At 42.5% G+C, this 17,399-nt stretch overlaps 1 pseudogene; it reads right to left on the minus strand.

Moving 5' to 3' along the window:
• Positions 1–7,189: 7,189 nt before the first annotated feature.
• Positions 7,190–7,699, minus strand: LOC142454304 (elongin-C-like; annotated as a pseudogene).
• Positions 7,700–17,399: the final 9,700 nt, after the last annotated feature.

Raw genomic sequence — 17,399 nt, forward strand, 5'->3', positions numbered from 1 at the left:
ATATCCCATGTGTTATAAGAATCATTTAATCTAAAATTTTATCTATTACAATAATTAAAAACCTTTGCTAGCCATGAAATAGATGAAGCAGTAACAATTAAATGGGCTTTAAGTAAACAAACTCAAATTCGCTAAGTTCAGTAATCATACTACTAAATGTGCATATTATGAAAGCTAAGATTACTATGATTTAGTGCTCACATGCAATTTTATATTCGTAAACATCTGCATAGACCCTATAACCTTATCATTATGAAACTGTTAGTACCTCCAGAATTCACTTATAAGAATAATAACCGTTTTCCTTAAGATTGACAAGTAGAGATTAAACAAACATCTTTCAAAGGAAATTTGAGAGAGAAGTATACTGCTACACTGGCTTTTGGAGTCTAGAGCCTTAACAAAATGTGTTAGCAAGCATCAATTTATTTTATGAACTGCTACTTAGTCTAATGACATGAAAGGCGGATAATAACATGCGAAACACTTTTATGAAGGGGAAACACGGAGTGGAGCGAGGAAGAGCTGAGCTTTCCTTTAATGTTGTTATTAAGGATGCTTTTGAGTATGTTTTTTGACACTATGAGACACAGAAGAATGGCTCCTTACATTGTTCTAATCTTGACAAAGCAAATTGCCAAGTCTTTCCCCAGTGGAATGCATTTAAACCACCCGGCTTTCATTTTAGCAGCTCACCCTTCATTATTGTGGCGCCAGGTCTCCTCTTTAATGAAAAAAAAACAAAATAACATAGCCGGATGAAAGTTGCTCTGCACAAATCTTGCCTAAAATTACTGCAGCAGCTGACTATGTGTGTTTGGCTGTATTCTCTAGAGAAGAAAAACCAATGACACTTATGTAAGAAAGAAATTTCTATCAAGAGAAAGCAGCCCACACAGCTGCAGATGCAGGCAAACCCAGCCTGGCTCAAGTCAGATGCTAAGCTGGAGGCCCATCCAGACTCATGCAGCTGCAAAGGCCAGTGAATCAGGAAGCAGGAAGATGAACCAGGAAGCAGGCTGGTGGATGCCAAGTGAAATGAATCCAAGGTTGGCAGGCAACATGGCAGGCCACTGACAGCTCCTAAGTTAGCAGGCAAATACATGTTGGGCCACTGGACCAAGTCCCAAGATGTCAGCTACAAGATTCAGGCCATGAGGAAGAACAAAAAATAGAGGGTGCAAATGATGTATAGAATATTATAAGAGCCCCAATAAAACGATTTTTTAAAAAGAGAGAAAGGGTGCTCTCCAGTGTCTATTCAAAAATGTGATGTAGACCATACCCTCAAAGAAACATCAAGTTGTGACCTGAATAGGGGGGAGGTTGCACTACACCCTAATAATCACACAGTTTTCTACATTATGGAGTCACTTTAGGAGGGAGGTCCTACTGGCTGCTAATCACAAGTCAGTCAGCAGTGAGAACCATCAGCCATTCTGAGCGAGAAAGGGGAGGCGTTCTACTCCTGTGGCAACTCCAGGGGGCAGTTCTACGCTATCCTGCAGGGAGCTATGCGGATACTTTGACTGGGCAATAGAGGGTTTTTTCAGGTTTGGGTGCTATTTTAAGTCCAAGACTGTACATTTGACGATTGCAATTATTAACATAAACATTCCAAGCTGTGATACACCAATATCAACGTGTTTTCATTTTTAAAAAGCCCAAAGCTTAAAAATCAGATTTAACTCCATTAAATGTACTCATGTATCAATTTTCCTTACACTACTATTAAAATATCCCCAAGGTTTTTCCCATTTATTTCATTGAACTATTTCTACCAAGGTAAATTACTTTCTGTGTACCTTTTTTTATAACAAACAATTTGATTCTTAATCAGTTCTTTTGCTAATATCAATTTTTCCACTTATAGCTTCTAACCTTCTAAATTTTCCCCTTTGCTTTCATTTATATAGTCAAAACTTCATAGGCCAACAGTTTTCTATCTAAATTTGATTTGGATTTTATTTCACTATTATTGGTTAAAAAATATTAACAGGCACAATTTTAATGCTTGCCAATATCCTCTTTTTATTATTTGTTTTGATTAACTTCTCTGTATTATTTTCACAATTTTAATGTGATGTTTACATTTTACTTTTATTTTCATTTTTGGTTTGTAGTAAACTTTGCCTTGTACGTTTTCACTGTCTTTGGTTTTATTTTATATTGGTTATTTCCACTGTGATAAGCATTATAATTGGGAAAACGGATTGATAGTTTACATTTGCTAACACATAATCCATGAAAAAATTTTGTTTAAAAATAAAAAAGCCCACTCTGCTCCCTAATCTAGTTAACCCTTCTTCTGCTTATTTTCCACACCATCCCACACTATTAGTTGCTCAGAAGTATTGCTTTGAACTGCATCCTGGGTGCTTTAGTGTCTGTTATCCTTGTCTCTTTATGAGTCGACTGAGCCAGGGGGGTTAGCCTGAGAGTGACAGCTGACAAAGGGAAGACTGGGCTTTAGGCCTTTTCTCTGCTTGTCCCTTTTCCTCACCTCAGAGGACCAAAGCCTGTAACTGAGAGAAAGGGAGAATTAAAGGAAGCATCTACAGCTTCACATTTTATCCCAAACCGTAGGAAGAGAACAAGCTCTGAATTCAACATCAACTTGAGGTTTTAAATCAGCTTGAACTGAGTTTTAATACCCCAAATTATTTTAGATCTGTGATCTGGACCAGGTATCATTAGGGGAAATATATCAAATTAAGATAAAACCAAGAAAAATAAATCACATTAGGTATGTTCACACCCCTCCCTCGGAGGGTTGAAACTACTCAATAATTCATTCACACATTGATTCCTTGCTTTAGTCTTTGTCTTTCATACTTGGTCCACAGGAAAGAGAAGAGGCTTCCAGCTCTTGGAAAGACTATAGGGTCACTATCAGTCAGAATTGACTCAATGCAATGAGTTTGGTTTAGTTTGGTTTACACTCAATTGTAAGCAACCTCCAGGCCAGATTCCCAATTACTTTAGGATCACTGGATCTAGTGCCTTACCACAGGGTAGGCTATTCCTGAGAAATCCACAAATATTTATGAAACAGTTTAGCATATTAAAATAATTATATTATGCTCCACTTTGGGGGAGGATGTTATGACATTTCTAGATCATCTAACTTCTGAGAGGAGAAACTACTTGTACAATAGATGCCTTCTAAGTGCTCAGTGTTTTCTGTTTCGTACCAAACTGCCTCTTTGGGGATTGGGAAGGGGGGGAAGGTGTGTGAGCGAGGAGCTCTGCGAAGAACAACTGGACAAGGAGTGCACATCCTTCAGCGAATGCACGCGTTGGCTTTTCTTCGCCACCAAATGCCATCGGCATACTCCGCTTGGAGAATGAAACGGTTACTTTAACATGCAAATCACACTTTTGCTGAAGATCATCCCACGTCTATTGCAACAGTGCAGGGCGCTGCCAGAGGTTCACCCTAGATGGTAAGTATACCCCAAGCCAGGTTCCCAGTCACGTGAGGATCACTGGATCCCGGGATCCAGATCAGATCCTGAAGAGGACATGGAAAGTGGGCTAGCATTCAAAATATTTGATGGACCATGGCTGAAAACAGAGAATATCAGAAAGAGGTTTACTTGTGTTTTATTGACTACACTAAAGCAACTAAGTGTGTGGACCATAACTACCTATGGATAATCATGAGATGAATGAGAATCCGGGAGCACTATGTTGTGCTCATGCAGAAACTGTGGGTGGATCAAGAGGCAGTTATGCGAACAGAACAGGGGGATACTGCGCAGTTTAAAATCAGGAAAGGTACGTGTCCGGGCTGTATCCTTTCATCATACTTACTCAATATGTATGGTGTGAAATGATCAGAGAAGCTGGAACGTGGCACCAGAACTGGAAGAATTCTTGTCAACAACCTGCGATATGCAGGTGACACAGCCTTGCTTGCTGAAAGTGAGGAGACTTGAAGCCCTTGCTGATGAAGATCAAGGATTGCTGACTTTGGTATGGATTACCACTCAGTGTAAAGAAAACCCAAACCCTCACAACTGGACCAATAGAAAAGGTTGAAGTCGTCAAGGATTGGATCCGCAATCCACGCTCATGGAAGCAGCAGTCAAGAGGTCAAACGAGACACTGGGTAAATCTACTGTACAGGATCTAATAAAATGCTGAAACGCAGGAATGTTGCTTTGAGGACTAAAGTACGCCTAGCCCAAGCCATGTTATTTTCCACTGCCTCTTATGTGTGTGAAAGTTGGACATTGAATACGAAAAACTAAAGAAGAATCACGGTCTTTGAATTATGACTCTGGTGAAGAATGTTGACTATACCATGGACTGCCAAAAGGATAACAAATCTGTGTCAGGATAAGTGTGGCCAGATGCTCCTTCAAGGCCAGGAGTGTGAGGCTTCATCTTACCTAATTTGGGCGTGTTGTCAGGAGAGACAAATCTCTGCAGAAGGACATCATGCTTAGTAACGTAGCAGGGCAGTGAGAAGAAGACCAGATGGATGGACACAGTGGCTGCAACAATGGGCTCAAACAGAAGAACAATTATGAGGATGGAAAAGGACTAAGTAGTGTTTCATTCTGTTGGAATAGAGTCACTATGAGTTGGAGTGAATTAAAGGGTATCTAATGACAATAGCAAGCTATGTGGTAGAAGGTCCCTCCCTTTATGATTTATTTGTTTTAAGATAAAATTGTTGTGGGCCACCTGCCAGGAAAATTCTCCCTACATTGGGTCAGGCCCATAAGGGATTTTGTTGTATCCCACCCTTCTTCCTCTTATTTGATGATCATATCAAATAATAACATGGAGGATCATTACATATATGCCCCATTAGATTATTACAGAAACTGCCAAACCACTGAGTGCCATGGCCCAGCCACATTAATACGTGTGTCGCTGTTGTTATTGTGTGCTGCTGAGTTCTTTGCAAGTCCGAGCCACAGCAAGAACCCGTTCAGAGTACAACAGAAGGAAGCACTGCTTGGCCCTGGGCCATCAGCACATTGTTCCTATGTCTGAGCCCGTGTTTGCAGCCACTGTGTCAGTCCATCTCACTGAAGGCCTTCCGCTTTGCCGCTGTCCTACTTCACCAAGCAGGATGTCCTTCTCTCAGGACTGGTCTCTCCTGGCAACCTGTCCAAAGTTATATAAAGTGAAGTCTAGCCATTCTTGCCCTTCTTCCAAGACAGATTTGTTGGCTCTCTTGGCAGTCTATGGTACTTTGATTTTCTTCATCATTTCTTCTTCAGACTTCCTTATTCAATGTCCAGCTTTCACGTGTATTTCAGGTGATTGAAAATACCATGGCTTGGGTCAGGTACACTTTAATCTTCAAAGTAGCATCCTTGCTTTTAAACACTTAATATAAGTTTTGTGCAGTCGACTTACCAATGAAATATATATTGGGGGGGGGGTGAATCAATTGAATCCACAACACGATCTTCACAAATTTTGTCTATAGCCACATTTTTTCTTTCTTAAAAACAACAAAAAAGTATCACTCCTGGCTCTTGCATGAAAACCTTGATAAGAAAAGTGAAGCCGTTGTTCTCTTATTTCTCTTTCAGTGAAATCACAATGCTCTTTGGCTGAATGAAAGACTAACCCTACTCTCTTGCCAGGTCTTGGCTATGGAATATGTTTTGTTTTCCCACATGAATCCAACCATTTTAATCCAAACAAGCCTCGCTATGATGATGACATGTCCCCTGGACGTTTCAGCTCAGCAAGCATAGCTGTCTCCAGGTCCCCAGATTGGAGTACTGCCCCTTTTATTCTTCTGAAGCCCCTTGTGGAAGCACCATGTGTGTTTGCTGCTGCCAATTTCAGGGAACCAACAGCAGTGTGTGCTCAGAGTATAGATCTAGAAGACACAACTGAGCTGAGAGATATGGTCTGTCCCTACTAGGAATTAACTACAAGGTTTTCCCCAAACCGAGCAAAGGTTAAGGTATGTCTTGCATGGACTCAGTACCTTACCTTGTTCCTGTGGCCCCATGTGGAGCACACACAGTGCACACAGGAACGAAACTCCAGGGCTCGTGTCAATAGTTTCAAGCAAGAAACAAATGGAGAAGTGGAACTGTGGCTCATCTCACCATCAAAATTGTAACCGTGAGTGGTTGTTTTGCTTTTGTGGAAAGAAAAATGGCTAAGAACATTATTCTCACATTGTTATTAACTTTAAAATTCTTTACAGTCACAGGCCTTTGGGGCAAATGTAGGCCTCAAGTTATTTGGTAAACTATGTTGTTGACAAACAATAAGAAATGTGGAAATAAAATATAAAATAACAGCAAAACATAAATTTGAATCCCGGTTCAATCACTGAATCATCTTTGATGTTGACTGAGTAAAGATAACTCTTGGAGCTTGTGTTTACTCTTTTTGTAACGTAACTAAGTACGAATACTTGCTCTTGAGGCTCTATCAGATTACTGATATATTAAAGTTTAAATTCTGAACACTACATTTGTAGAAAATTTACATTGGGAACCTTAAATCCATGTGAGTTTTAATATAGATTTACCCTCCAATGAGTTCTTTCTGACATTATGAAAAAATTTCCCTCAAGTAAAGTATTTTGAAAATAGAATATCACCAATGCCCTCGCCAGTCCAGCGAGGGGTGCCCTTCCTCTGAGAGACTTGTTCAGATGAACCCTACTTTGCATTTAGGACCCTAGGCCTCGAGTAACATAGCGATGCATTATTCACTGATTGCTTGGTCAGAGGGCTCTGGACCAAGCTACTCAGCTTTTCTAATATACAATAGTGTACACATCCTGATTGATATGGATTCCCCTCTTCAGTACGCCTACCTACAATTGTAATGGATTTATTTACTTCCAATTATGATTTGTTTGCCACTTCTGTTGTTCTCCATGTTGTATTCAATTGGTTCAATGGCTGTAAATCCTTAGAAACTATTACGGGGTGCTGCTAATGGTTTCCCAGAACGTTTTTGTCCTGGGAAAGACTTAATGTGTCTCTATAAATTATATTCAAATTTTAGTTCTCTTTTCTCCCATCAAACACCATAAAGAGCAAACATATATAAGCATTTTGTCACATGCAAAAGAGTATGAGTCACTGTGGGTCAAATCTGATGCCGCTACTCTGGAGTCAGTTGTGTCTCATAGTGAGCCTGTTTAAGGTTTCTAAGGCTGTAGATCATGGCAGGAGCAGACAGCTTCATCTTCTTTTTTTAATTATAATTTATTTTATTTAACAATCTAAGAAGTTGGCAGTCATCAGCAGTTCCAGTGCAATTTCAGGTGCAATTGGGAATTCGGGGATCTCGGTGGAGCTGATAGTGCAGCGAACCTTGTAGGTAAAATTACATGCATACTTTTGATAACACATGTGATGGGATCTCTCTAAAAGTGACCTCATTGGTTTCATTCTCAGCAAACTGACCCCATTCAAAATACAGAAAATGCGAAGCACAGTATTTTGAGAGGTGGTGACTTCGACTGGGAGCGCACATCACTAATCAATATTCTTGCGTGGTTAATAAGCTGACCATGGAGACTAATATAGATAAAGCCTTATCATCCATTCTGGGCCACTCAACATGGCTTTGATTGTTCCTGATGTTAGTGCATGTTCTCTTTTTACAATAAATTCCTGGCCATCAGAAGCTATCAGTTTGACGTACGTGGCATCCGGGCCTTTGCAACCACCGTAAGTTTCTCCTCTCCGTCCATTATGCGCTTATGAAATTCTAATTCACTCCCATGGGAACTTTAGTAGCCTATTGTCAGCCCGTAGTTTCCACAGCCGCCGCAACTGGGCCCCCGCGCAGCGCCACAGCCCCTATTCCAGGGCCGCCCCCCCCCGCTCCCTGCCGCCCCCCCCCACCCACCCCACCCCCCGTCCCCCAGCTGCCTGCCGCCGTGGGTTCCGGGGCAGCGAGAGGAACTCGACAGCTTCACCTTTTACACATGGAGCACCTCGTGAGTTTGAACTGCCAACCTTGTAACTAACTGCACCGTACTTACTGACAGTCCCCTTGGGGCTCCTTTAGTCACTATTAGAGAAATCATAAATCCATTGATTGATTGATTCTATCCAGAAAACACAGCATTCCTTTCATACAGTTGCCTTATTGGAATCCCGTGACTTCATGTCGATGGGTGCTCTTTGGAAGTCCCATTTTGGTAAGGTCCTGTCCCCCATGTGTGTTCTCAAGTGTTACCTCCTCCCTTTGCAGAGATAATAGCCGGAAGACAGACAGATCGTTCCATTTTATTCACTCTTTCAAAAACGGTTAATGAAATGGCTTCCAGGTCCCAGGACTTTGCTTGATGCTTGGAATACAGATGTCAGTAAGTAAAGCTTGCTACCTGCCCTCACATGGGTCAAAATCTAGTTAGAGGGTAGACACATCTGAAAATGAAGTATTTGTATAAACCATCACTCTGCTGTGTATTGAGTGCTTTGAGGGAAAGGACTTGCTATTGTGGGTTGTCCTGTCCAGCAGGACATCAACAACGTGGACCTGAAAGAGGGACTGGGAATGAAGATGGGCAAGGGCGCGGAGAGATGGAGGCAAGACAGGAATCTGATCAACCCTCGTTTATTGAGCTGAGAGCAGAGGCTTAAATAGCCAGTGAGGGGCTGGCACCATTACTGTCACATATAAAATAAGGTACAGCTGAGGTAGCCTATAGTCGTGCATCTCCAAACAAGGAAGGAATGGCGAGCAACTGATCAAACAGGTAAGTATGCTAATGAAGCATTCCTGGTGAGCCTGGGAGGGAGATGCCCTCAGTCATGTATTGACCAATCATAGCAGCTGCGAGTGAAAGATCACCAATCCTAGCAAGGGTCAGGGCAGCCACCCTCTGGCGGGAAAGGAACAAAGGGCAGAAAAACCTCTGGGCAGTTTGTATGGGAGAGTAAATTCATGGCTAAAATCCAGGGTGGGGAGACACGCAGCTCCCTACAGTGGGTCACCTGGCTAGGAATATCTTCCCACTAGAAGTGATGTCCAAGTTCGTGAGCAGAAATCATGTTTCAGAAGATCCTCCTGAAAAATCAAGTACTGGGCAGTGAATCTACCCAATGCACAACATTAAAAAAAAAAGTGCTTCCGTCTAACCGCTAGGATCTAAATCTGATCCATCCCTGCTAATAAAGGAGATGAAGGAAAGAAATCTAAACCACAAGGACAAGATCCTTTGAGAAGAGAGAAAAATGGTTCTAACAGTGTATTCATATTCCCTCCTATACCATATTTCCACCTATCACTGATCAACCGTGCCATTAAGATGTACCGATAATTACTGGTGACTGCCTTGTGAAAGTTGGAAAGCATCAGTAGTTGGAAAATATGGCCTGTGTAATAGAAATCACAATGATCCCTCCCATGGTAGAATTGTGCAAGACTAAGTACTTCTTCATTGCAAATACACTTTTAACCATATAAGGGTGACTCTATGCATGGACATTTCCGCCGGAACACACAGGAATGCCACTGAGTACATCTGTGGACAGAGACGCCGGACAAGCTCAACGTCCTCGGCCAAAATGAGGCCTGAGGCCAATTGTGCCACAGATGATCGATTATTCATATGCAATTGCAGGTTGAACTTGAGGAAATTAAAACAAGTCCACAGGAGCCAAAGTACGATCTTAAATGTATCCCGGCTGAATTTAGAGAATAACTCAAGAATAGACTTGCTCCGATGCTGAAAAGAAAAGGTGAAAGCACAGCTCAAAAAGACAACGTGACATTTATAACGCAATGCGCAAAGACCTGAAAACATTGACTCCAAAGGGAATTGCTTGCATAGCACGTGTCACAGTGAAAGACGTTAAGAAAAATTCAAGCTTGAGTTGCAACAGTGAAGGGATCTGTGGACAAAATATTGAATGACGAATGAAGCATCAAAAGAAGATAGAAATATTCATGTTAATGTACCAAAAACAACTGGTCAACACTCAACCATTTCAAGAGGTAGCATATGGCCAACAACCAGTGCATGGTATTGAAGAAGGAAATCGAAACTGCACCCCAAAAATGGTGCAAAACAAAACTCTAGGAATTGATGGAATATTAATTGATCTGTTTGGGCGGGGGTGGTTTTGTTTTTTAAAATTGATGCAGCACTAGAAGCACCCTCTGGTCTATGCCAAAAAAAAAAAAAAAAAGGAAGACAGATGGCCAGTTAACCGAAAGAGATCTGTATGTGTTCCCTTTGCAACGAACAGGGAATGTCATATAAAATAACGTTTCTGAAGACCGTTCAGAAATATTTGCAGCAGTACATTGACCTGGAGCTGCCAAAATGCCAAGTCAGCCAATGGCGGGCATTCCTGACGTCAGATGGTCTGGGGCTAAAGGACGAGAGTACTGAAGAGGTGCTTACTTGTGATTCATTGACTATGCAAAGGCGTTCAATCGCGTTGATCATAACAAACTATGGATAACATTACAAAGCATGGCAAGTTTTAGAACACTTCATCGCACTTATGTGAAGCTACATAGAACAAGAAGCAGTCATTCTAAGGGAATAAGAGCTAACTATGGTTTAAAATCAGGAAAGGTGTTTGTAAGAGTTGTAGCCTTTAACATACTTATTCAGTTTGTATGCTAAGCAAATAATCCAAGGAATTTGAAAATATAAAAAAAGAACACAGCTTTAGGATAGGAGGAAGGCTTATTAACAATCTTCAATATGCCGTTGACACCATTTTGCTTGCTGAAAGCCAGGAGGACGTGAAACACTTACTGATGGATCCCAAAGGCTAGACAGCCTTCAGTCTAGTTTGCACCTGAATGTTAAGCAAACAAGAACCCTTTCATCTCGATCAGGAGGCACACTGGCGCTCGAGCCATATGCAGTTGTCAGTGCATACATGTGGCTCTGAAGTAAAATTAAAAATGGTTTAAGGATATGATTCAAATTATGGTGATTTCATTTGTTTGTAAAATTATAATAATAGTTTTCAAATAATTTTTAAATTGTTGTGATGGACAAGATGAGCTCTTCTGTTTCAAAAGTTTGCCAACCCCTGCACTAGACTAACAAACAACACCATGATAAATGGAAAAAAGAGGTCAATAAATCCTATGACACATTGCATTGAGCCACATGAGATCTCTTGAAAGTATAAAAGAGCAAAATGTCACTTTGAGGACTAAGATGCACCTGACCCATGCCATGCTATTTTCAATCCCCTCAATGCATGTGAATATTAGACATTGAATAAGCAAGACAACAGAAGAATTGATGCATTTGAATTATGGTGTTGACAAATAATTGCAAAATTACCATGGGCTGCCAGAAGTAAAAGCAAACCTGTGTGGAAATAAGTACGAGCAGAAGGGTCTCTAGACCCGAGGGTGTCAACGTGTCCAGCTGTGTGGTTTGGACAAGGTACAGGAGGCACCGGCCCATGGAGGGCGACATCAGGCTTTCTAGAGTAGAGGCTCAGTAAACAGTAAACAAATAGCTCCCCAAGATGGGTTGACACGGCGGCTGCACTAGTGCACACACAATGATCCTGTGGACAGCACCCGGACTGAACAGTGCCTTGTTCTCCTGTCCATAGCGTTGCTTTGGGCTGTAAATGACTCAATGGCCCCTAACAACAACAACACAACAATCCCAGTAGACTTGTTTCGACTGAACATCCACCTTCTGGAATCGCCAAAAGACCCCGACGCAGGCTTCTTTAAGGCAGTTGTAGGCTGCTGTGATTTCTGACTCTGTTTCACTCCCCTGCCGAAGGCTAAACTCCAATTCTACTTTATATCCACCAGTGACTGACAAGGTTTCAATAACATCCAGAGGGTTTCCAGTGGCTAATTCTTCTGAAGTGAAGTTCCACGAAGGCGTCATGGTCTGTTCTTAGTCTGGGAGCGCTGATGGGACATCACCTCCAGAATCACAGCAACACACAAGCCACCACAGTTTGACAAATCGACAGACAAGTGGTGGTCATGGTATTTTCAGCTGCCTTAAGTGCCGGTGAAAGTTGGACATTGAATAAGGAAGACTGAAAAAGAATCAATTCATTTGAACTATGGTGTTGGAAAAGAATATTGAAAGGACTATGTGTAAGGTCTTAAGTAATATTCTCTTTGTCACTTCTCTGCTTGCTCTCCCTTGCCATGGCTACGCAGACTCGCAGACAAAAGTCACGATTAAAGGGTTTAGTAAGGAGTGTTAATAAGTTATAAGGCCAGTGAGAAATGCTCAGGGTGGTTGTTTACCAGAACATGTGGCCAAGTATCAGGGCTGCTAACCAATGCCAATGCCCAGAGGAACCTGCCGCTCCACTGCTCCACTGAAAGTCTCCACCCACGGGCATTCAGTTCGAGCTCCAGGGGTCCGCGAGTGAAACTTCCTGGTTCAGAGGCACCCTGCTCAGGTGAACTTAGCCTGAAGGCACTCAGCTCCATTTCCATGCGTTCCCCTTCCCCAAGTATGTGTCCAGCGGTACCCCACTCTGAAATCCAACCTCCTACACAAAAGCACCTACCTTGCTCCCTGGGTTGGAAAGCCCCGTGCTCTGTTCCATGGTCTGCCACCTGCTGCTGATGATGATCCTCTGATGGCCTAGCTGTCACCTGGGTCCAAGGCATCTCAGGTTCAGAGGATTTGTCTCGCTCCTGGCTCTTGCTGGTAATGAGATAGACGCTCCTGCTTCTTCGAGGGCTCATCTTATGCACAGCAGGATGCCACTCCAGGGACTCCTGTTCAAAATTACAGGTAAGTCCTATCAATATCTTCCCCCACATTCCTACCAGGCTCCTACAGGGCAAGGTCATTTGGTGAGAGTTAGAGACTTTGGCTACTAGAGTTCCATTAATTCATTCCCTGTCACTACATCATGTGCTGCCTAAAGAACAAACAGCTCTGTCTCGGAAGACACAGCCAAAATGTCCCTTAGAGGGAATGATGGTGAGACTTATGTCACCAACCTTGGGCAGGTTATCAGGAGAGAGCAGTCTCTGGAGAAGGAAATCATACTTACTAACAGAGGGACAGTGAGAAAGATGGGTTGACACCGTGTCTGAACCATGAGCCTAAACATAAGTATGATTGTGGGGTGGCTAAGGATCATGCAGGGTTTCATTTTGCAGTGTCACTGTGAATTGACACTGGCTTAATGGCACCTAACAGCCATAACAACATAGTCACCAGATCACAGAGAGTCACAAAACCATGATGATAGTCCTTGACTTCTAGCCAACAATGAACTTCTCACGTCCTTGTCTACCGGGGAGCTACTGCTGGGGCAGACGGACTGAAACATGCCAGGGTCATGTGAGCTAATCATTTATGTTCCTGGTGTTCCTGCTTACATTTCAATATTGATTTTCTTCAGGATTTCATACAGATACCACCCTGCGACATAAGGAGGCTGGCTGGCACAGTGTATCAAGCACTCTACTGCCAAGCAAACTGTCATTGAAGCCCACAAGCTACTCGATAGGAGACATGTTCAGTCTTACAAACTGAGACAATTGATGTGGGCCACAGTGCCCTCCTCTGGCTCCCAAGGCTGATTTTCCTAAGACCGAAGTCAGACCTGTCCCCTCCTTCCCAATTCTGATACCACATGTTCCTCCCACCGCACTCTCTACTTTTCAAACGCGGTCTGTGATTCACTGTGATGGCCACACAAAACTCACAGACAAGATTCCCAGTTAGGGTATTCATTAGGAAAGCTAACAGGCTACAATTCTGGTGAGAAATGTTCAGGATACAGCTGTCCAGACAGTGTCTTCTCTGTCTTGCACACAGGCAGGCTTTCCTGGTCCTCAGCCTCGCTGCTTGGCCTCTGCCCTCTGCCAGGCCGTCTCATTATCCCCTTTTAGGGCTGCCAACAAATTCCCAAGGGACATGCTACTCCCCTGTGAGCCTCAACTCAAAGGGACCCCACTCCGGCAAACCCAGTGACTTCAATGACATGCCTAGAGGGCCCACAATCCACAAGGCAGTCTCCTACCCACGCGGCTTTACTTGCTCTGTGGTCTAGAAAGTCCAGTTCTTTGTCTGTGGCCCTGATTCTGCTGCTGTTCCTCTGCCGGCCCCTGGGGTCAAAGCTGGTTCCTGGACCAAGGAGGTCCCGTCAACAGGGATCTTGGGGTCCAAACTATGCACCCTACTCCTGGCACTTCTCTTTTGCAGGTAATGAGACACCCCTGCACCACTTTCCTGCTTCTGAGATGGCTCATTTAATACCCAGCAGGATGGCCATCACAATCAACTCTGGTAACAATCACGCACAGCTGAATCTTCATCCAATCAGGATCTTCCCCCACTTTTTACCTAGACATGCCAAGAAAACGAAGGTCATTTGGTGAGGGGAACTAAAGCAATATCTAGAAGAGCCTCCTTTGGACATTTATTAAATAATTTGCCACATTGCAGAAAACCTATGGGGTTGTTCTCCTCTATCCTCCAGATTTGCTGAGTTGAATTCAATTGGATGACAGTAGTTGGTTGGTCCGTCCGTCAGTTTGTCATGCTCTGTTGGCTTGATGCTTGACACAATGCTGCCATTATTTGAAATACCAGCAAGATCATCTACGGTAGACAGATTTTGGTGAAATTTCCAGACTAGGACAGACTGAGAAAAATAGTCTGACAAGCTCCTTCCAAAAATTAACCAATGAAAATCTATGGATCACAACAGCATATTCTCTGACAGTGCTAGAAAAGGAGTCCCTAGTTTGTAGAACACTCAAAGTACTCGGTGAGTCTGACAATGGATCCACACAGACCAAGATCCCAAAGGTGCCATAGGACCAGATGATGATTTGTTCTGTGGGGCATGGGACCACTGCCATGAGTCAGAGTCAATCAATGACAACAAACAACAACGATCTACATGCATACAGTGTGAAAAGGCAGGTGGTTTTGTTGTTGTTGTTGTTGTTGTTGTTGTTATATAGATAGTCTGTTAATTTGGTACATCAGTACCGATCAACTCATGCCCACAATCATTTTTATTTCTTATAGCTGACTTGTGGAGAAGGTTCCTCCATGTCCATAAATAACCTAACAATATTTCTACTCATCTTCAGTGCTCTTCATTCATAGGCACCTTTTCCATCCCTTCAACTACCCAGGAAAGATATGTAACAATTTGGGCCAGCTTGGTTCATCTTATCATGATTATTTAAATGTTATTCAAACTTAGCCAAGCAGAAACCCATGCCTACATTTCTTCCTGGCTCCTCTTTTGTTTATGTTTCAGTTAATAATACCTTCTCTTCGTGCTGGTTTTCTAAATATAAGTAGTTGAACATCAGCATCTTTGTCAGTGACCTAAATCTCTCCTCAAAATATTTAGACATTACAAGGATGCCTGGGTTTCTGAAGACATATATCTCTGAGCCTTCTGACTTGTTCTTGGAAGCCACAGCAAAGCTGTGAACCTGGAATCTCCCTTCAACCTCATTCTTGAGTTTTCCTTCCGTCTCTCCTGTGGAGAATCTCCTGATCCTTTGATACCACACATTTTAGTTTATGCTCCTCAGATACAAATTGCTACAAAAAATATATTGCGTTTCATCGATGCTACACTGAAACCTGAGTGACTCATCTCCTCCCCACTACCCCTCTGCAAGGGATTTCCAGTTGTCTACAGATGGGCACTGGGTCCCCATCGCATGCTCCCCTCATTCACGATGATATGATTTTTTGTTCTATGGTGCTTGCTACCTGTTCCCTGATTCCTCCCCCTTCCACTATCATGATCCCAATTCTACCTTACAAACCTGGCTAGACCAGAGGATGTACACTGGGGCAGATAGGAACTGGTAACATAGGGAATCCAGGACAGATGATCCCTTGAGTACCAGCAGTGAGAGTGGTGATACTGGGAGGGAAGAGAGAAGGGGGCATAGAAAGGGGGAACTGATTACAAGGATCTACATATAACCTCCTCCCTGGGGGTGGACAACAGAAAAGTGGGTGAAGGGAGACATTGGGCAGTGTAAGATATGATAACATAATAAATTATCAAGGGTTCTTGAGGGAGGAGGTGTCGGGGAGGGAGGGGAAAAAGAAAAATGAGGAGCTGATTCCAAGAATCCAAGCAGAAAGCAAATATTTTGAGAATGCTGAGGGCAATGAATGTATGTGTGCTTTACACAATTGGCGTATGTATGGATTGTGACAAGAGTTGTAGGAGCCCCTAATAAAATGATTTATATATAAAATTTATATATATATATATATATATATATATATATATATATATATATATATATATATATGAAGGAGTAGTTCTGGCAGGGTGGTGAGTTAAACGTGGAGCTGCTCTTTGGGAAATTAGCCACTCAAATGCACCAGCTACTCAGCAGGAGAAAGAGGAAGCTGTCAGCTCCCATAAAATTTTAGTCTCAGAAATCTAAATAGGGTTGCTATTAATTAGAATCAACTTGATGAGAGGAAATGATTTATTTTAAATGGTAATATAATAAGTAATAGCCCAAGACAAATTAAGAACACAATGCATCATTAAAAAGAACAAGTTTCTATATTTAAAAGGAATATTTAGAATATATGAGTATTTATACATGCATAGATACATGTATATGCACATTTATATATAGAAAGAGAGTGAGAAATACTCAACAGGAAAATACTCAACAAAGCGGTGCACACTGAGGAGTCTGTTGTCCTAAGTAGTGGCGAGTGACATTTCCTTCTACCTCTCCTCTGCCATTTTCCGGCCGTCCCTCATCATCTCATACCCAGGTTAGGAATGCAGTCATTTCACTGGTTTCATGGCTCCAATCTCCCCATCTTCCAGTTTCCCTCCAGCCAGAATAATTTATTGACAATGCCATCAATTCTCCCATTCTACTGCTAAATATTCTTAATTGTTTTCTGTCACCACCAGAATAAAGTACAAATGTCAATGTTTGACCCTGTTTTTATGGTGTTATTCTAATCAACAGGAACATTTATCCATCTGTTTTATAAGTCAGCAGCCCCGGGTGGTGCAAACCATTTGCCCACTCAGCTTCTGCTCAGAAGGGCAGAGGTTTAACTCCACCCAGAGCCCTGGCAATCTGCCTGAAACTCAGACTTTGAAAACCCCACAGCCCGCATTCACTCCAGTCTACACTGGGGTCACTAGTGTAGGAGTTGGAGTTGACTCAATGGCAACTGGTTTCCTGGATTGGCCGTCACAGATACTGTTTTCCCTTCCTGAAATACCACTCCTCCTGGGAACCGTGGAAAAATTACTGCAACATTTTCTGAGATGCTAGTCCAGTGACTCCTTCACCCTGCCGCTTTCCCTAAATTTCATCCTATAGTCTGCATCCTGAGCAGGTTATTCCCATTTCAATTCAACATGTATGCATTGTCTTGCAAGTGGCTGTTCTGAATGCTGAGTTTCTCCTGGGTGGGCATGAGCCTGGGTCAATAG

This window comes from Tenrec ecaudatus, chromosome 8 (assembly GCF_050624435.1).
Source record: "Tenrec ecaudatus isolate mTenEca1 chromosome 8, mTenEca1.hap1, whole genome shotgun sequence".
NCBI classification, from domain to species: Eukaryota; Metazoa; Chordata; class Mammalia; order Afrosoricida; family Tenrecidae; genus Tenrec; species Tenrec ecaudatus.